The sequence below is a fragment of the Salmo trutta genome, chromosome 5 (assembly GCF_901001165.1).
Source record: "Salmo trutta chromosome 5, fSalTru1.1, whole genome shotgun sequence".
In the NCBI taxonomy this organism is placed as follows: Eukaryota; Metazoa; Chordata; class Actinopteri; order Salmoniformes; family Salmonidae; genus Salmo; species Salmo trutta.
In genome coordinates this window covers 63784430-63799648 of record NC_042961.1, presented here as the reverse complement: position 1 = coordinate 63799648, position 15219 = coordinate 63784430, and the positions used below count along the sequence as shown (strand labels likewise).

The 15219-nt window shown below is 42.3% G+C and overlaps 1 protein-coding gene and 1 long non-coding RNA gene across 2 annotated transcripts in view; both read right to left on the bottom strand.

Moving 5' to 3' along the window:
- LOC115194770 (uncharacterized) overlaps positions 1 to 15219 on the bottom strand; it is a 519835-nt gene that overhangs the window by 119748 nt on the left and 384868 nt on the right. The gene's annotated exons all lie outside the window — the stretch shown is intronic.
- On the bottom strand, positions 7726 to 13597 carry LOC115194798 (uncharacterized). The gene is made up of 5 exons (XR_003878494.1): positions 13342 to 13597; positions 12936 to 13178; positions 9772 to 9857; positions 9397 to 9438; positions 7726 to 8340 (listed from the first exon to the last, which is right to left on the bottom strand). It is a non-coding gene; the product is annotated as an uncharacterized LOC115194798 (long non-coding RNA).

The window sequence follows — 15219 nt, the reverse complement described above, 5'->3', positions numbered from 1 at the left end:
TCTGTTAGTAGTAATGAAGCCTTTACATCATTCATCATGGACACTACAACTTTCCTTCTGTTAGTAGTAATGAAGCCTTTACAACTGATACTGTCAGCTGGTTCCAGTCAGTGGTGTCTGTATGTTCTCATGATAAACTAACTCTTGTTGTTGATAGTTCCAGTCAGTGGTGTCTGTATGTTCTCATGATAAACTAACTCTTGTTGTTGATAGTTCCAGTCAGTGGTTTCTGTATGTTCTCATGATAAACTGACTCTAACTCTGTTGATGGAGGTCAAGGCTGCAGCGTCTAAAGATAAGTACATGATAAACTGACTCTAACTCTGTTGTGGAAACTTCACACCACTCTGTTGCTGATGCTGTTGATGGCGGTCAAGGCTGCAGCGTCTAAAGATAAGTGTGTTGGTGTGAAAAGTGAAGGGGGGAGAGAGAAAATAAGAGAAATGAGAAGTAAAGAGATGGACTGACAGGGTTGTGGTTGTTCACCGCTGCTGAAGAGAGCGTCTTTTTCCACCCACCATGACGTTCTGATGAACAGGGTCACTAGGTAAAGAGAGAGGAGAAAGAGATGAGTGAGGGACAGAGGAGCTGATCCAGTCTACTGCAGTGAAGACCTCCAACACCACAGGAACAGTTATACACCCCAACAGGTCTCAGTGTTTAATGTGTAGTTAGATACATTTATACACCCTAACAGGTCTCAGTGTTTAATGTGTAGTTAGATACATTTATACACCCCAACATACAGTCCAATTATAATGACTGATTCAACCAGGTGTTTGACTGGTCTTTTAAGTGTTTAGAACTCTGAATGTACATCATACAGAATACGTACAGTTGAAGTCGGAAGTTGACATACACCTTAGCCAAATACATTTAAACTTAGTTTTTCACAATTCCTGACATTTAATCCTAGTAAAAATGTCCTGTCTTAGATCAGTTAGGATCACCACTTTATTTTAAGAATGTGAAATGTCAGAATAATAGTAGAGAGAATGATTTATTTCAGCTTTTATTTCTTTCATCACATTCCCAGTGTGTCAGAAGTTTACATACACTCAATTATTATTTGGTTGTTTAAATTGTTTAACTTGGGTCAAACGTTTCAGGTAGACTTCCACAAGCTTCCCACAATAAGTTGGGTGAATTTTGGCCCATTCCTCCTGACAGAACTGGTGTAACTGAGTCAGGTTTGTAGGCCTCCTTGCTCGCACACACTTTTCCAGTTCTGCCTACACATTTTCTACAGGATTGATGCCAGGGCTTTGTGATGGCCACTCCAATACCTTGACTTTGTTGTCCTTAAGCCATTTTGCCACAACTTTGGACGTATGCTTGGGGTCATTGTTCATTTGGAAGACCCATTTGTGACCAAGCTTTAACTTCCTGACTGATGTCTTGAGATGTTTCTTCAATATATCCACATAATTTTCCCACCTCATGATGCCATCTATTTTGTGAAGTGCACCAGTCACTCCTGCAGCAAAGCACCCTCATAACATGATGCTGCCACCCCCGTGCTTCACAGCTGGGATGGTGTTCGTTGGCTTGCAAGCCTCCCCCTTTTCCTATAGACAAAACGATGGTCATTATGACCAAACAGTTCTATTTTTGTTTCATCAGACCAGAGGACATTTCTCCAAAAAGTATGATATTTTTCCCCATGTGCAGTTGCAAATCGTAGTCTGGCTTTTTTATGGCGGTTTTGGAGCAGTGGCTTTTTCCTTGCTGAGCGGCCTTTCAGGTTATATCGATATAGGTGTAACGCCCTGGCCATAGAGAGGGTTTTTTTGTTCTCTATTTTGGTTAGTCCAGGGTGTTACATGGGTGGACGTTCTATGTTTATTTTTCTATGTTGGTTTGTTTCTTTGGTTAGGCCGTGTGTGGCTCTCAATCAGGAACAGCTGTAGATTGTTGTTGCTGATTGAGAGTCATACATAGGCAGCCTGTTTTTCCTTTGGGGTTTATGGGTGATTATTTTCTGTCTAGGTTTGTGTTAATCCTGAGAGGACTGTTTGGCTGTCGTTTCTTTCGTGTTTTGTTTGTAGTGTTCATTCGTTTATTAAAATCCTTTATGATGAACACATCCTCCGCTGGACCTTGGTCTCATTGCGACGACGGTCGTTACAGAATTACAGGCGGGCGCCAGAGCCGCCCGCCTGTCCGGAGCTGCCAGATCCGCCCGCCTGTCCGGAGCCGCCAGAGCTGCCCGCCTGTCCGGAGCCGCCAGAGCCGCCCGCCTGTCCGGAGCCGCCAGAGCTGCCCGCCTGTCCGGAGCCGCCAGAGCCGCCCGCCAGCCGACGGTCGACGACGACGGTCGTTACAATAGGTCTCGTTTTACTGTGGATATAGATACTTTTGTACCTGTTTCCTCCAGCAACTTCACAAGGTCCTTTGCTGTTGTTCTGGGATTGATTTGCACTTTTCCCACCAAAGTACATTAATCTCTAGGAAACAGAATGTGTCTCCATCCTGAGCAGTATGATGACTTCGTGGTCCCATTGTATTTATACTTGCGTACTATAGTTTGTAGAGATGAACATGGTACCTTCAGGCATTTGGAAATTGCTCCGAAGGATTAAGTAGACTTGTGGAGGTCTTCAATTTTTTTTCTGTGGTCTTGGCTGATTTATTTATTTTTTCTCATGATGTCAAGCAAAGAGGCACTGGGTTTGAAGGTAGGCCTTGAAATACATCCACAGGTAATCCTCCAATAGTATATGTAAACTTCTGACCCACTGGAATTGTGATACAATGAATTATAAGTTAAATAATCGTCTGTAAACAAATAGTCTGTAAACAATTGTTGGAAAAATTACTTGTGTCATGCACAAAGTAGATGTCCTAACCGACTTGCCAAAGCTATAGTTTGTTAACAAGAAATGTGTGGAGTGGTTGAAAAACTAGTTTTAATGACTCCAACCTAAGTGTATGTAAACTTCCGACTTCAACTGTACGTTCCCATTCAGACTAAAATAGACCTGCTGCAACAGTTAGCAAAGGGAAGAAGAGGGAGGTACATGCCTGGGCCTGTGTGTGTGTGTGTGTGTGTGTGTGTGTGTGTGTGTGTGTGTGTGTGTGTGTGTGTGTGTGTGTGTGTGTGTGTGTGTGTGTGTGTCTCTCTCTGTGTGTGTGTGTGTGTGTGTGTGTGTGTGTGTGTGTGTGTGTGTGTGTGTGTGTGTGTGTGTGTGTGTGTGTGTGTGTGTGTGTGTGTGTGTGTGTGTGTGTGTGTGTGTGTGTGTGTGTGTGTGTGTGTGTGTGTGTGTTTGTTTCTCTGCATGTGTGTCCTGTGTGGCTCAGTTGGTAGAGACTGGTGCTTAGAAAAGTACAAAAATGTATCTGCTCACTTCCGTAAGTTGCTCTGGACAAGAGCGTCTGCTAAATGACTCACTACTGTCAGTCGCTAAATGACAAAAACATATAAAAATACATGTGAAATGTGTGACAGAGGGACAGAGGTGTTTAACAATGGGAGATGTTGTTCACATACAGCTATAACCTCAAACAGACACAGATCTACTGCTCTGATAAGTCTATGTGTGTGGGGTGGAGACAGCTTCTATTTTTACTAATGCTTTCAGTTGTACGCCTAGTTTCCTGAAACGGGTCATATCTGTTGTAAGGACTTTTGGCTTGGTGACTTTGGGTATTTTGAGCATCATGTTATACTGTTTAAATGTCAGCCACCAGACCAGAGCATCATGTTATACTGTTTAAATGTCAGCCACCAGACCAGAGTATCATGTTATACTGTTTAAATGTCAGCCACCAGACCAGAGCATCATGTTATACTGTTTAAATGTCAGCCACCAGACCAGAGCATCATGTTCTACTGTTTAAATGTCAGCCACCAGACCAGAGCATCATGTTATACTGTTTAAATGTCAGCCACCAGACCAGAGCATCATGTTCTACTGTTTAAATGTCAGCCACCAGACCAGAGCATCATGTTCTACTGTTTAAATGTCAGCCACCAGACCAGAGCATCATGTTCTACTGTTTAAATGTCAGCCACCAGACCAGAGCATCATGTTATACTGTTTAAATGTCAGCCACCAGACCAGAGCATCATGTTATACTGTTTAAATGTCAGCCACCAGACCAGAGTATCATGTTATACTGTTTAAATGTCAGCCACCAGACCAGAGCATCATGTTCTACTGTTTAAATGTCAGCCACCAGACCAGAGCATCATGTTATACTGTTTAAATGTCAGCCACCAGACCAGAGCATCATGTTATTCTGTTTAAATGTCAGCCACCAGACCAGAGCATCATGTTATACTGTTGTATCATAACCCTGTATAGCCCACGTTCTTTACTAATTTAGCTGAACTATTGTCTGTTGTCCTTGAAAACTATGATAAAATCATTGTTTGGGTAATTTTGATATTCATGTTGACAGAGACCGACTCCAAGGCCATTGCATTTATAAATCTTTTGCGCTCTATGGACTTTATCTACAGCCATACTCTTAACCTGGTTATTACCAAGGGGCTTTCTACTGGGCTTTCTACTGGGCCCACCCATAACCACAGCCATACTCTGGACCTGGTTATTACCAAGGGGATTTCTACTGGGCCCACCCATAACCACAGCCATACTCTGGACCTGGTTATTACCAAGGGGATTTCTACTGGGCCCACCTATAACCACAGCCATACTCTGGACCTGGTTATTATCAAGGGGATTTCTACTGGGCCCACCCATAACCACAGCCATACTCTGGACCTGGTTATTACCAAGGGGCTTTCTACTGGGCCCACCCATAACCACAGCCATACTCTGGACCTGGTTATTACCAAGGGGCTTTCTACTGGGCCCACCCATAACCACAGCCATACTCTGGACCTGGTTATTACCAAGGGGCTTTCTACTGGGCCCACCCATAACCACAGCCATACTCTTAACCTGGTTATTACCAAGTGGCATTCTACTGGGCTTTCTACTGGGCCCACCCATAACCACAGCCATACTCTGGACCTGGTTATTACCAAGGGGATTTCTACTGGGCCCACCCATAACCACAGCCATACTCTGGACCTGGTTATTACCAAGGGGATTTCTACTGGGCCCACCCATAACCACAGCCATACTCTGGACCTGGTTATTACCAAGGGGCTTTCTACTGGGCCCACCCATAACCACAGCCATACTCTGGACCTGGTTATTACCAAGGGGCTTTCTACTGGGCCCAGCCATTTCCACAGTGTCAGTAACTGCTAGGAGTGGTGGTAGGAGTCAGGCGCAGAGAGCAGAGGTAAGGAAATTTGTGTTTATTCCATAAAACACAAAACGGTCGACGCCAACACAACTGGCGTGAAAAATGCAAAGTGCCCAGAACAACAGGTACACAGCATGCATATAAAATAACACTTGTCGATCGCCAGCACATCCAATAACAAAACACACTCTGACGCAAAACAATCCCGCACAAACCTGGGCGGGCTAAACAGGCTTAAATACCCATAAATCAAGAGAACCAAATGAGGAACAAGTGCAAACAATAAGACATACCAAACGAAAAGGAAAAAGGGATCAGCGGCGGCTAGTAGGCCGGTGACGACGACCGCCGAGTGCTGCCCGAGCTGGCAGGGGAGCCACCTTCGGTGGGATTCGTGACACACATCCACTTTCTATTGACATATCCTCTATTGTTGATGTTGCTTCATCTGATCGCTACTTGTCATGGTTGTAAAGGAGTGGACCAAAGCGCAGCGTGCGTATCATTCCACTTTTTATTATCACTGTGAAACTATGCAAGACATATAAATAAACAAAACAACAAACCGTGACGAAGAGGTGCAACATACACTGACTCGAAACAATCTCCCACAAACCCAGGTGGGAAAAACAACTACTTAAGTATGATCCCCAATTAGAGACAACTATGACCAGCTGCCTCTAATTGGAGATCATCCCAAAAAACACCAACATAGAAAAACAGAAACTAGAACATACCAACATAGAAAATCTAAACTAGACAAAACCCCGTCACGCCCTGACCTACTCTACCATAGAAAATAAAAGCTTCTATGGTCAGGACGTGACACCACTGGGGATTTATACTAGCTTGTTGCCAGTCCAAACGTTAATTAATCAAGTTCATATTTATATCAAAAAACAGCTTTTTACATTAGCATGTGACGTTCAGAACTAGCATACCCCCCGCAAACTTCCGGGGAATTTGCTAACAATTTACTAAATTACTCACGATAAACGTTCACAAAAAGCATAACAATTATTTTAAGAATTATAGATACAGAACTCCTCTATGCACTCGATATGTCCGATTTTAAAATAGCTTTTTGGTGAAAGCACATTTTGTAATATTCTAAGTACATAGCCCAGCCATCACGGGCTAGCTATTTAGACACCCGGCAAGTTTAGCCTTCACCAATATCAGATTTACTATTACAAAAGTTTGATTACCTTTTGTTGTCTTCGTCAGAATGCACTCCCAGGACTGCTACTTCAATAACAAATGTTGGTTTGGTCCAAAATAATCCATCGTTATATCCGAATAGCGGCGTTTTGTTCGTGCGTCCCAGACACTATCCGAAATGGTAAATCAGGGTCGTGCGCATGGCGCAATTCGTGACAAAAAAACATCTAAATATTCCAATACCGTACTTCGAAGCATGTCAACCGCTGTTTAAAATCAATTTCTATGCAATTTATCTCGTAAAAAAGCGGTAATATTCTGACCGGGAATCTCCTTTTCGGCAAACAGAGGAAAAATCACTAAGACGGGGGCGGCCAGGGCATGCGCCTAAGCCCACAGTCCCTTGATCGGCCACTTGAGAAAGGCGATAATGTGTTTCAGCCTGGGGCTGGGATGACGACATTCTGTTTTTTCCCGGGCTCTGAGCGCCCATGGAAGACGTAGGAAGTGTCACGTTAGAGCAGAGATCCTTTGTAAAAGATAGAGATGGCAAAGAAGTTCAAGAAATGGTCAGACAGGCCACTTCCTGTAAAGGAATCTCTCAGGTTTTGACCTGCCATTTGAGTTCTGTTATACTCACAGACACCATTCAAACAGTTTTAGAAACTTTGGAGTGTTTTATATCCAAAGCCAATAATTATATGCATATTCTAGTTACTGGGCAGGAGTTACTGGGCAGGAGTAGTAACCAGATTAATTCGGGTACGTTTTTTATCCAGCCGTGAAAATACTGCCCCCTAGCCATAACAGGTTAACAGTTTGTGTGCAACGTTTGTCACCGTTATAGTGCAATTAATGTATTGTTTAGTGTTGTGTAGTGGCTTTGTTGGCATGAAATGAAGAAAAAAATGAGTATTTAGAAGATGCCCTGGGGGCTGTAGGGGAAACCTGGAATGGAGTATTTAGAAGATACTCAAGGCCCTGGGGGCTGTAGGGGAAACCTGGAATGGAGTATTTAGAAGATACTCAAGGCCCTGGGGGCTGTAGGGGAAACCTGGAAATGAGCATTTAGAAGATACTCAAGGCCCTGGGGGCTATAGGGGAAACCTGGAATGGAGCATTTAGAAGATACTCAAGGCCCTGGAGGCTGTAGGGGGAACCTGGAATGGAGCATTTAGAAGATACTCAAGGCCCTGGGGGCTGCAGGGGGAACCTGGAATGGACCATTTAGAAGATACTCAAGGATCTAGGGGCTGTACGGGAAACCTGGAATGGAGCATTTAGAAGATGTGTATTGAGTGAAATTAAATGATTAAACAGATTAAAAAACAGGCTTCAGGATTGAGGAATATCATTAATTTTATTCTATATGATACAAAAACAAAAGCAATATCTTACCTCGATGATTAATTGAAAAATATTAGTTTTGCACAAAACAACCACAATATAACAATAGGACTACAAGAGTTTAATGTTTAAATCAAATCAAATAATGAATTACTATAGAGACCTAAATTGGAAAATAAAGTAAATAATTATAATAATTGAATTCTCCTCTCCTGTATGTTTTCTATCTCTGTAACATGTAACAATAATGCCTGAACCACAACACCTATCAGTTGATCTGTATAGACATGAAAAGTGAAGGCATTTACAATGTATCAACCATAATGCTATACAGTATATGACCAGTATATGACTGATGTTAAAGGACAGCTGCTGAATGAATAATACAACACACATTATATTAAAACACATTCCAATCAGAATAATACATGTATCAGTTAATAGATCACATTTGATCAAATGCCACTATTGTTCCAGCAGGTGGAGCTACAATGTAACAACATACAGCATTGTGACTCACAGTTCTATATTAGAATTCCATGAGTTCCATTCTGATGGTTGTTATGGTAATCAGGTGATCTCAGCCTCACTCTTCTTCAACATGATCACCTGTTCAACACAGAAGTAGTTCATCAGTGTGGCCATGTATTTACTTATCCAATACAGAACCACTTAGAAATGTAAATCATATCAGATGATTTACTAGTGAATACTGTGCTACTTAGAATCCTATCAAATTACTTCCAATGAGGCTCGTGCTCATGTCCAGTTCTCCCTTATCAAAACCAGGACTATTTACTATTTATCAATACCAGGGCTATTAACTATTTATCAATAACAGGGCTATTTACTCCTTATGTCCAGCTCCCCCATATCAATTCCTGGGCTATTTACTCCTTATCAATACCTGGGCTATTTAATCCTTATCAATACCTGGGCTATTTAATCCTTATCAATACCTGGGCTATTTACTCCTTATCAACACCCGGGCTATTTAATCCTTATCAATAGCTGGGCTATTTACTCCTTATTAGTACCTGGGCCATTTACTACTTATCAATACCTGGGCTATTTAATGCTTATAAATACATGGGATAATTACTCCTTATCAATATCTTGGCTATTTACTCCTTGTCAATACCCAGGCTATTTACTTCTAAATCCAGGTAGCCTAGTGGTTAGAGTGTTGGACTAGTAACCACAAGGTTACAAGATCAAATCCCCGAGCTGACAAGGTACAAATATGTTGTTCTGCCCCTGAACAAGGCAGCTAACCCACAGTTCCTAGGCTGTCATTGAACATAAGAATTTGTTCTTAACTGACTTGCCTAGTTAAATAAAGGTTAAAAAAAATTGTGACATATTTTGTTTGTTGACTCTAATCCATCCTACTTTGTACTTCTACTAAAATGTAACATAATATAGTACACACTGTATTCAGAATACCATATTTTGGTAGTGGACTCTAATCCATCCTACCATCTACTACTACTAAGAGGTAACATAATATAGTACACAATGTGTTCAGAATACCATATTGTGGTAGTTGACTCTAATCCATCCTACTTTCTACTACTACTAAGAGGTAACATAATATAGTACACACTGTGTTCAGAATACCATATTGTGCCACTGCAGCTGTTGTGTTGTAAGGTAGAAACTCACCTAATTGGTCTTGGTGGGTCTTCCTGGGTTCCCTGGTTTCCCCTAAACAGACAGTTATCAACACTTTACAACATGGTTCAATCAGAGATACAGTTATCAACACTTTAAACATGGTTCAATCAGAGATACAGTTATCAACACTTTACAATATGGTTCAATCAGAGCTACAGTTATCAACACTTTACAACACGGTTCAATCAGAGATACAGTTATCAACACTTTACAACATGGTTCAATCAGAGATACAGTTATCAACACTTTACAACATGACTCAGTCAGAGCTACTGCAGTATTGTCAGTCCTTGTGATATATTTCTGATATACAACAGGTAATCTGTTGGAATGAGGTGATCCTGTATAAACTCAGGGTCTCACCTTGAGCCCTGCTCCTGCAGCCTTTCACCAGCACTATGATGGTCACCAGCAGGTAGGGAGACCCAACCAGTAGACTACACAGCAGCCTGGGTAGAGACAAGGACAACACTGGGACTGCTGGAGATGGAATGGGAGTTGGAACTGCAGTTATTAGAAAGAAAACAATTTAAAACAGCAATGGAGATGGTGCTGGATAGAGATAGTAATGGCAAGGTATGGTTAGTTATTCTGTTCATAATGTAAATGTTCAGTATATTTTCATGTTATTCTGTTCATTATGTAAATGTTCAGTATATTTTCATGGTTTCAGCAAATACAGTGTCAGACATGTTACTACCACATCAGCACATGTTGAAGCAATAAGGCCAGAGCGGGTGTGGTATATGACCAAGGGCTGTTCTTAGGATGACCTATCGCGGAGTATACAGCCTGGATACAGCCCTTACCCGTGGTATATTGGTGATATACCACAACCCCCAAGATGCCTTAATGCTGTTATAAATTGGATACCAATCAAGTAATTAGAGCAGTAAAAATACATGTTTTGTCATACCTGTGGTATACGGTCTGATATACCACGGCTTACATAAAAATTCCAAGATGGCGTAGCAGTCGGACGTGTGTTTGTCTTGTCCCGTGTAAATATTCTCTTTTTCTGTTTTTTTGTTGTTGTTGCTTTTTTCGTATACATTTTAATCTCACTTTCTATTTACAAATTAATTATACATCCCTGAGCATATCAACCCTGAGCATTTCGATCCTGAGCATATCAACCCTGAGCATTTCGACCCTGAGCATATCAACCCTGAGCATTTCGACCCTGAGCATTTCGACCCCGAGCATTTCGACCCTGATGAGCATATCGGACTGCTTTTCTAAATCACCATATTCCTGCCGTTAGACCGGATCATTGCAGCTAGCTAGCTGCAACTGAGCCGCTATTGTTGGCTAACGCCTCTGTCCCGAAGCTAGCACCAGTTAGCCTTGAGTTAGGCCCATCTCCTGGCTAACACCTCTGTCCCGAAGCTAGCACCAGTTAGCCTCGAGCTAGGCCCATCTCCTGGCTAGCCGATGAAGCTTTTCCGTTGCGGATGTCGCCGAAGACCCATCTGCTAGCCCCGACCCGCTAGCTTTCAGAACGCCGTGTCTCCCGCTCACCTAGCGTAGTAATCAACTACCGAACGGCTCCCTGTTTCATCAATTGCTGCTCATTGGACCCTATGATCACTCGGCTACACAGCTGATGCCTGCTGGACTGTTCACCAACACGGTACTTATTTCTGTTTATCTATCGGCCCCAGCCCTAAACTCAGGTCCTGTGAGTACCTAACTGACCCTCTCTGCCCATTCATCGCCATTTACCCGTTGTTGTTGTCTTAACTGTTTACCCATTGTTGTTGTCTTACCCTTTGTTGTCTTAGCTCTCCCAATCAACACCTGTGATTGCTTTATGCCTCTCTCTAATGTCAATATGCCTTGTCTACTACTATAATGGCCTCTAAACCTTCAAGCTGCATACTGGACCCTATTCCAACTAAACTACTGAAAGAGCTGCTTCCTGTGCTTGGCCCTCCTATGTTGAACATAATAAACAGCTCCCTATCCACCAGATGTGTACCAAACTCACTAAAAGGGGCAGTAATAAAAGCCAAACCTTGACCCAGAAAATATAAAAAACAATCGGACTATATCGAATCTCCCATTCCTATCAAAGATTTCAGAAAAAGCATCTAAACATTATCTCACATATCTTTTAGACATTTGGTTTTCAACAGCAGAGATTTGTATAAACTTTCTGTCTGTCTCTCCAGACATGACTATAGATGACTGGTAGAGAGATGGTAATAACACCAGACTATAGATGACTGGTAGAGAGGTGGTAATAATACCAGACTATAGATGACTGGTAGAGAGATGGTAATAATACCAGACTATAGATGACTGGTAGAGAGATGGTAATAATACCAGACTATAGATGACTGGTAGAGAGATGGTAATAACACCAGACTATAGATGACTGGTAGAGAGACTTTAATAACACCAGACATGACTATAGATGACTGGTAGAGAGATGGTAATAACACCAGACTATAGATGACTGGTAGAGAGATGGTAATAATACCAGACATGACTATAGATGACTGGTAGAGAGATGGTAATAATACCAGACATGACTATAGATGACTGGTAGAGAGATGGTAATAATACCAGACTATAGATGACTGGTAGAGAGATGGTAATAACACCAGACTATAGATGACTGGTAGAGAGATGGTAATAACACCAGACATGTAGATTACTGCATTGAATGACCTAGAGAATAGCAGCAACAACAGAAACTATGTTCAGAAAACAAACTGGGTTTTGCTTCGAGGGCTGGCTAGCAGAGAAGAAAAAATATGTTGACTTCAAAACTATCAATAAGGAAGATTTTAACATCCTTCTCCGACAGTTTATGTAAATGTAGGAAATCGGAAGGGGGAGAAGTACAGTTTAAGTAGCTATCTGGGACTCTGCTCAACCAGTTTCTAAATGACCCACCCATCAGTCACAGCTGGTGCAGTATGAAGGACTCTGAATTTACTCTCCAATCATGTATTTCTGGGCAACATCAAACAGCTAAGAAGGCAAGGAAAAGATATCACAAACAGCCACCCTCCTATCACCGATAAGGACATGGCCCAGCTCCAAAACTCTCAGGCTCTGAATCCCGGTACACCAAGGGGTCTGGTGGTTCGACCTCTTTTTTTATTTTATTTGTGTCGGGACTATATCTTGTGGAAGGATGATGAAATAGTAAGAATACATTCATCAAAATAACGTTTTTAATGAAAATATGTCAATCATTATATGAATATGTTGGTAACCTGTTGTATAAAAGTGAAGCTGACTTCCTCACGACACAATGCGGAGTGCCTGGATACTGACCTTAGCCGTGGTATATTTACAATATACCACAACCCTCATAGGTGCCTTATTGCTATTAAAAACTGGTTACCAACGTAATTAGAGCAGTAAACATAAATATGTTGTCATACTGGTAGCTTCCAGCCAATCAGCATTCAGGACTGGAACCACCCAGTTTGTAATGCAGGTTTTAGCACCACTTAACAGTGTAAAGAAGAACCAGATAATCTGAATGTCAAGGTTTCTCATATTCTCACCTGTCACAGTCATCCAGCTCTCTGGTGATTCTCCTTCAGAGTTGGTACACTTGTAGAGTCCTTCATCTGACTTGGATACTGCAGAGATGGTAATCTCTCCTGTAGTCTCAGTCCTGATGAGGGATCCATCTTTGTAGAAATCAGCTGTGAGGTCAGAGGGAGTTCCCTGATATCTGCAGCGCAGAGTCACGTTATCTCCCTCAGTCACAGGAAGGGCAGGGCTCTCCAGGATCACAGCACCAGCTGTATATAATAGATAAACATCATATATAAACAGGTCTCTCCAGGATCACAGCTCCAGCTGTATATAATATATAAACATCATATATAAACATACCATCAGCTATCTGAAACCAGATGAACCACTAAACACTATAATGTTAGTAGATGGTGTTTGTGGACATACCAGGTACTGTGATGTTGACAGCATTGCTGTGTTCTCCAGACCCAGACTCACACCAGTACACTCCACTGTCTGATGGTATTAATGACACGATGCATGAAGACCCTTGTTGTTTTCCCCAGTCAGTACTACACTCTGAAAGGATTCCTCTCGTTGTGTTCCTCACCACTCTCCATCCAGCAGAGTTCCCCTGAACCTCACAGCTCAGAGAGACAGACTCATATTCAAAGAACTGAGATCTGTCTGGACTGACACTCAGAGAGGCTGGATTAAAGAGAACTGAGCGAGAGAGAGAGAGAGAGAGAGAGAGAGAGAGAGAGAGAGAGAGAGTGAAAGAGAGAGTGAAAGAGAGAGAGATAAAGAAAGAAAGAAAGAAAGAAAGAAAGAAAGAAAGAAAGAAAGAAAGAAAGAAAGAAAGAAAAAAGAGAAAGAGAGAAAGAAGAGAGAGATAGAGTTGTTTTGTTTAAAGTAAATTATAAAATATTGGCCCTTAAGAGTGATGAAGCCTTTGGCCCAGACAGCATTGGAACAGAGACGCTGAAACATAGCAAAGAGAGGCTAATCTCTAGCTGTTTAACCTGGTGATGAGGGAAGGCTACTATCCTGAGATCTAGAGACAAGGCTTTATATTCTAACAGAGATACTGAAACACAGCAGAGAGAGGCTATTCTCAAACCTAGATTTTTTACAATTATGACATGTTTGACCAAGTAACTATAGAGGCATCTCTGTTTGAAGTAACTTAGGAAAGGTTTTCTGTAAATTAAATGAGACATCTCTCTTAGATAGGTAGGGATAATGTAATGTAGGGGTATGTAGGAGGGAGTTTAGGATAGGTATAATTAGTGTAGAGGTAGGTAGGGTTAGTGTAGGGTTTGAAGGATTAGTGTAGTGTAGGTAGGGTTAGTGTAGGGGTAGGTAGGGTTAGTGTAGGGGTAGGGTTAGTGTAGGGTAGGTAGGGTTAGTGTAGGGGTCGGTAGGGTTAGTGTAGGGTTAGTGTAGGGTAGATAAGGTTAGTGTAGGGTAGGTAGGGTTAGTGTAGGCTAGGTAGGGTTAGTGTAGGGTTAGTGTAGGGTAGATAAGGTTAGTGTAGGGTAGGCAGGGTTAGTGTAGGGTAGGTAGGGTTAGTGTAGGGTAGGTAGGGTTAGTGTAGGGGTAGGTAGGGTTAGTGTAGAGTAGGTAGGGTTAGTGTAGGAAAGGTATGGTTAGTGTAGGGGTTGGTAGATTAGTGTATCGGTAGGTTGGGTTGGTGTAGGGTAGGTAGGGTTAGTGTAGGGGTAGGTAGGGTTGGTGAAGAGGTAGGTAGTGTTAGTGTAGGGGTAGGTTGGGTTAGTGTAGGGTAGGTAGAGTTAGTGTAGGGTAGGTAGGGGTAGTGTAGGATAGGTAGGATTATTGTAGGGATAGGTAGGGTTAGTGTAGCGTAGGTAGTGTTAGTGTAGGGGTAGGTAGGGTTAGTGTAGGGTAGGTAGGGTTAGTGTAGGGTAGGTAGTGTTAGTGTATCGTAGGTAGGTAGGAGGTAGTGTAGGCTAGGTAGGGTTAGAGTAGGGTAGGTAGGGCAAGTGTAAGGCTATGTAGGGTTTGTGTAGGGGTAGGTAGGATAAGTCGAGAGGTAGGTAGGGTTAGTGAAGTATGAGTGTAGGGTAGGGTAAGTGTAGGGCAGGTAGGGTTAGTGTAGGGTAGGTAGGGTTAGTGTAGGGGTAGGTAGGGTTAGTGTGGGGAAGGTAGGGTTAGTGTAGGATAGGTAGAGTTAGTGTGGGTAGGTAGGGTTAGTGTAGGGCTAGGTAGGGTTAGTGTAGGGAAGGTAGGGGTTAGTGTAGGGTAGGTTAGGTTAGTGTAGGGGTAGGTAGGGTTAGTGTAGGGGTAGGTAGGGTTAGTGTAGGC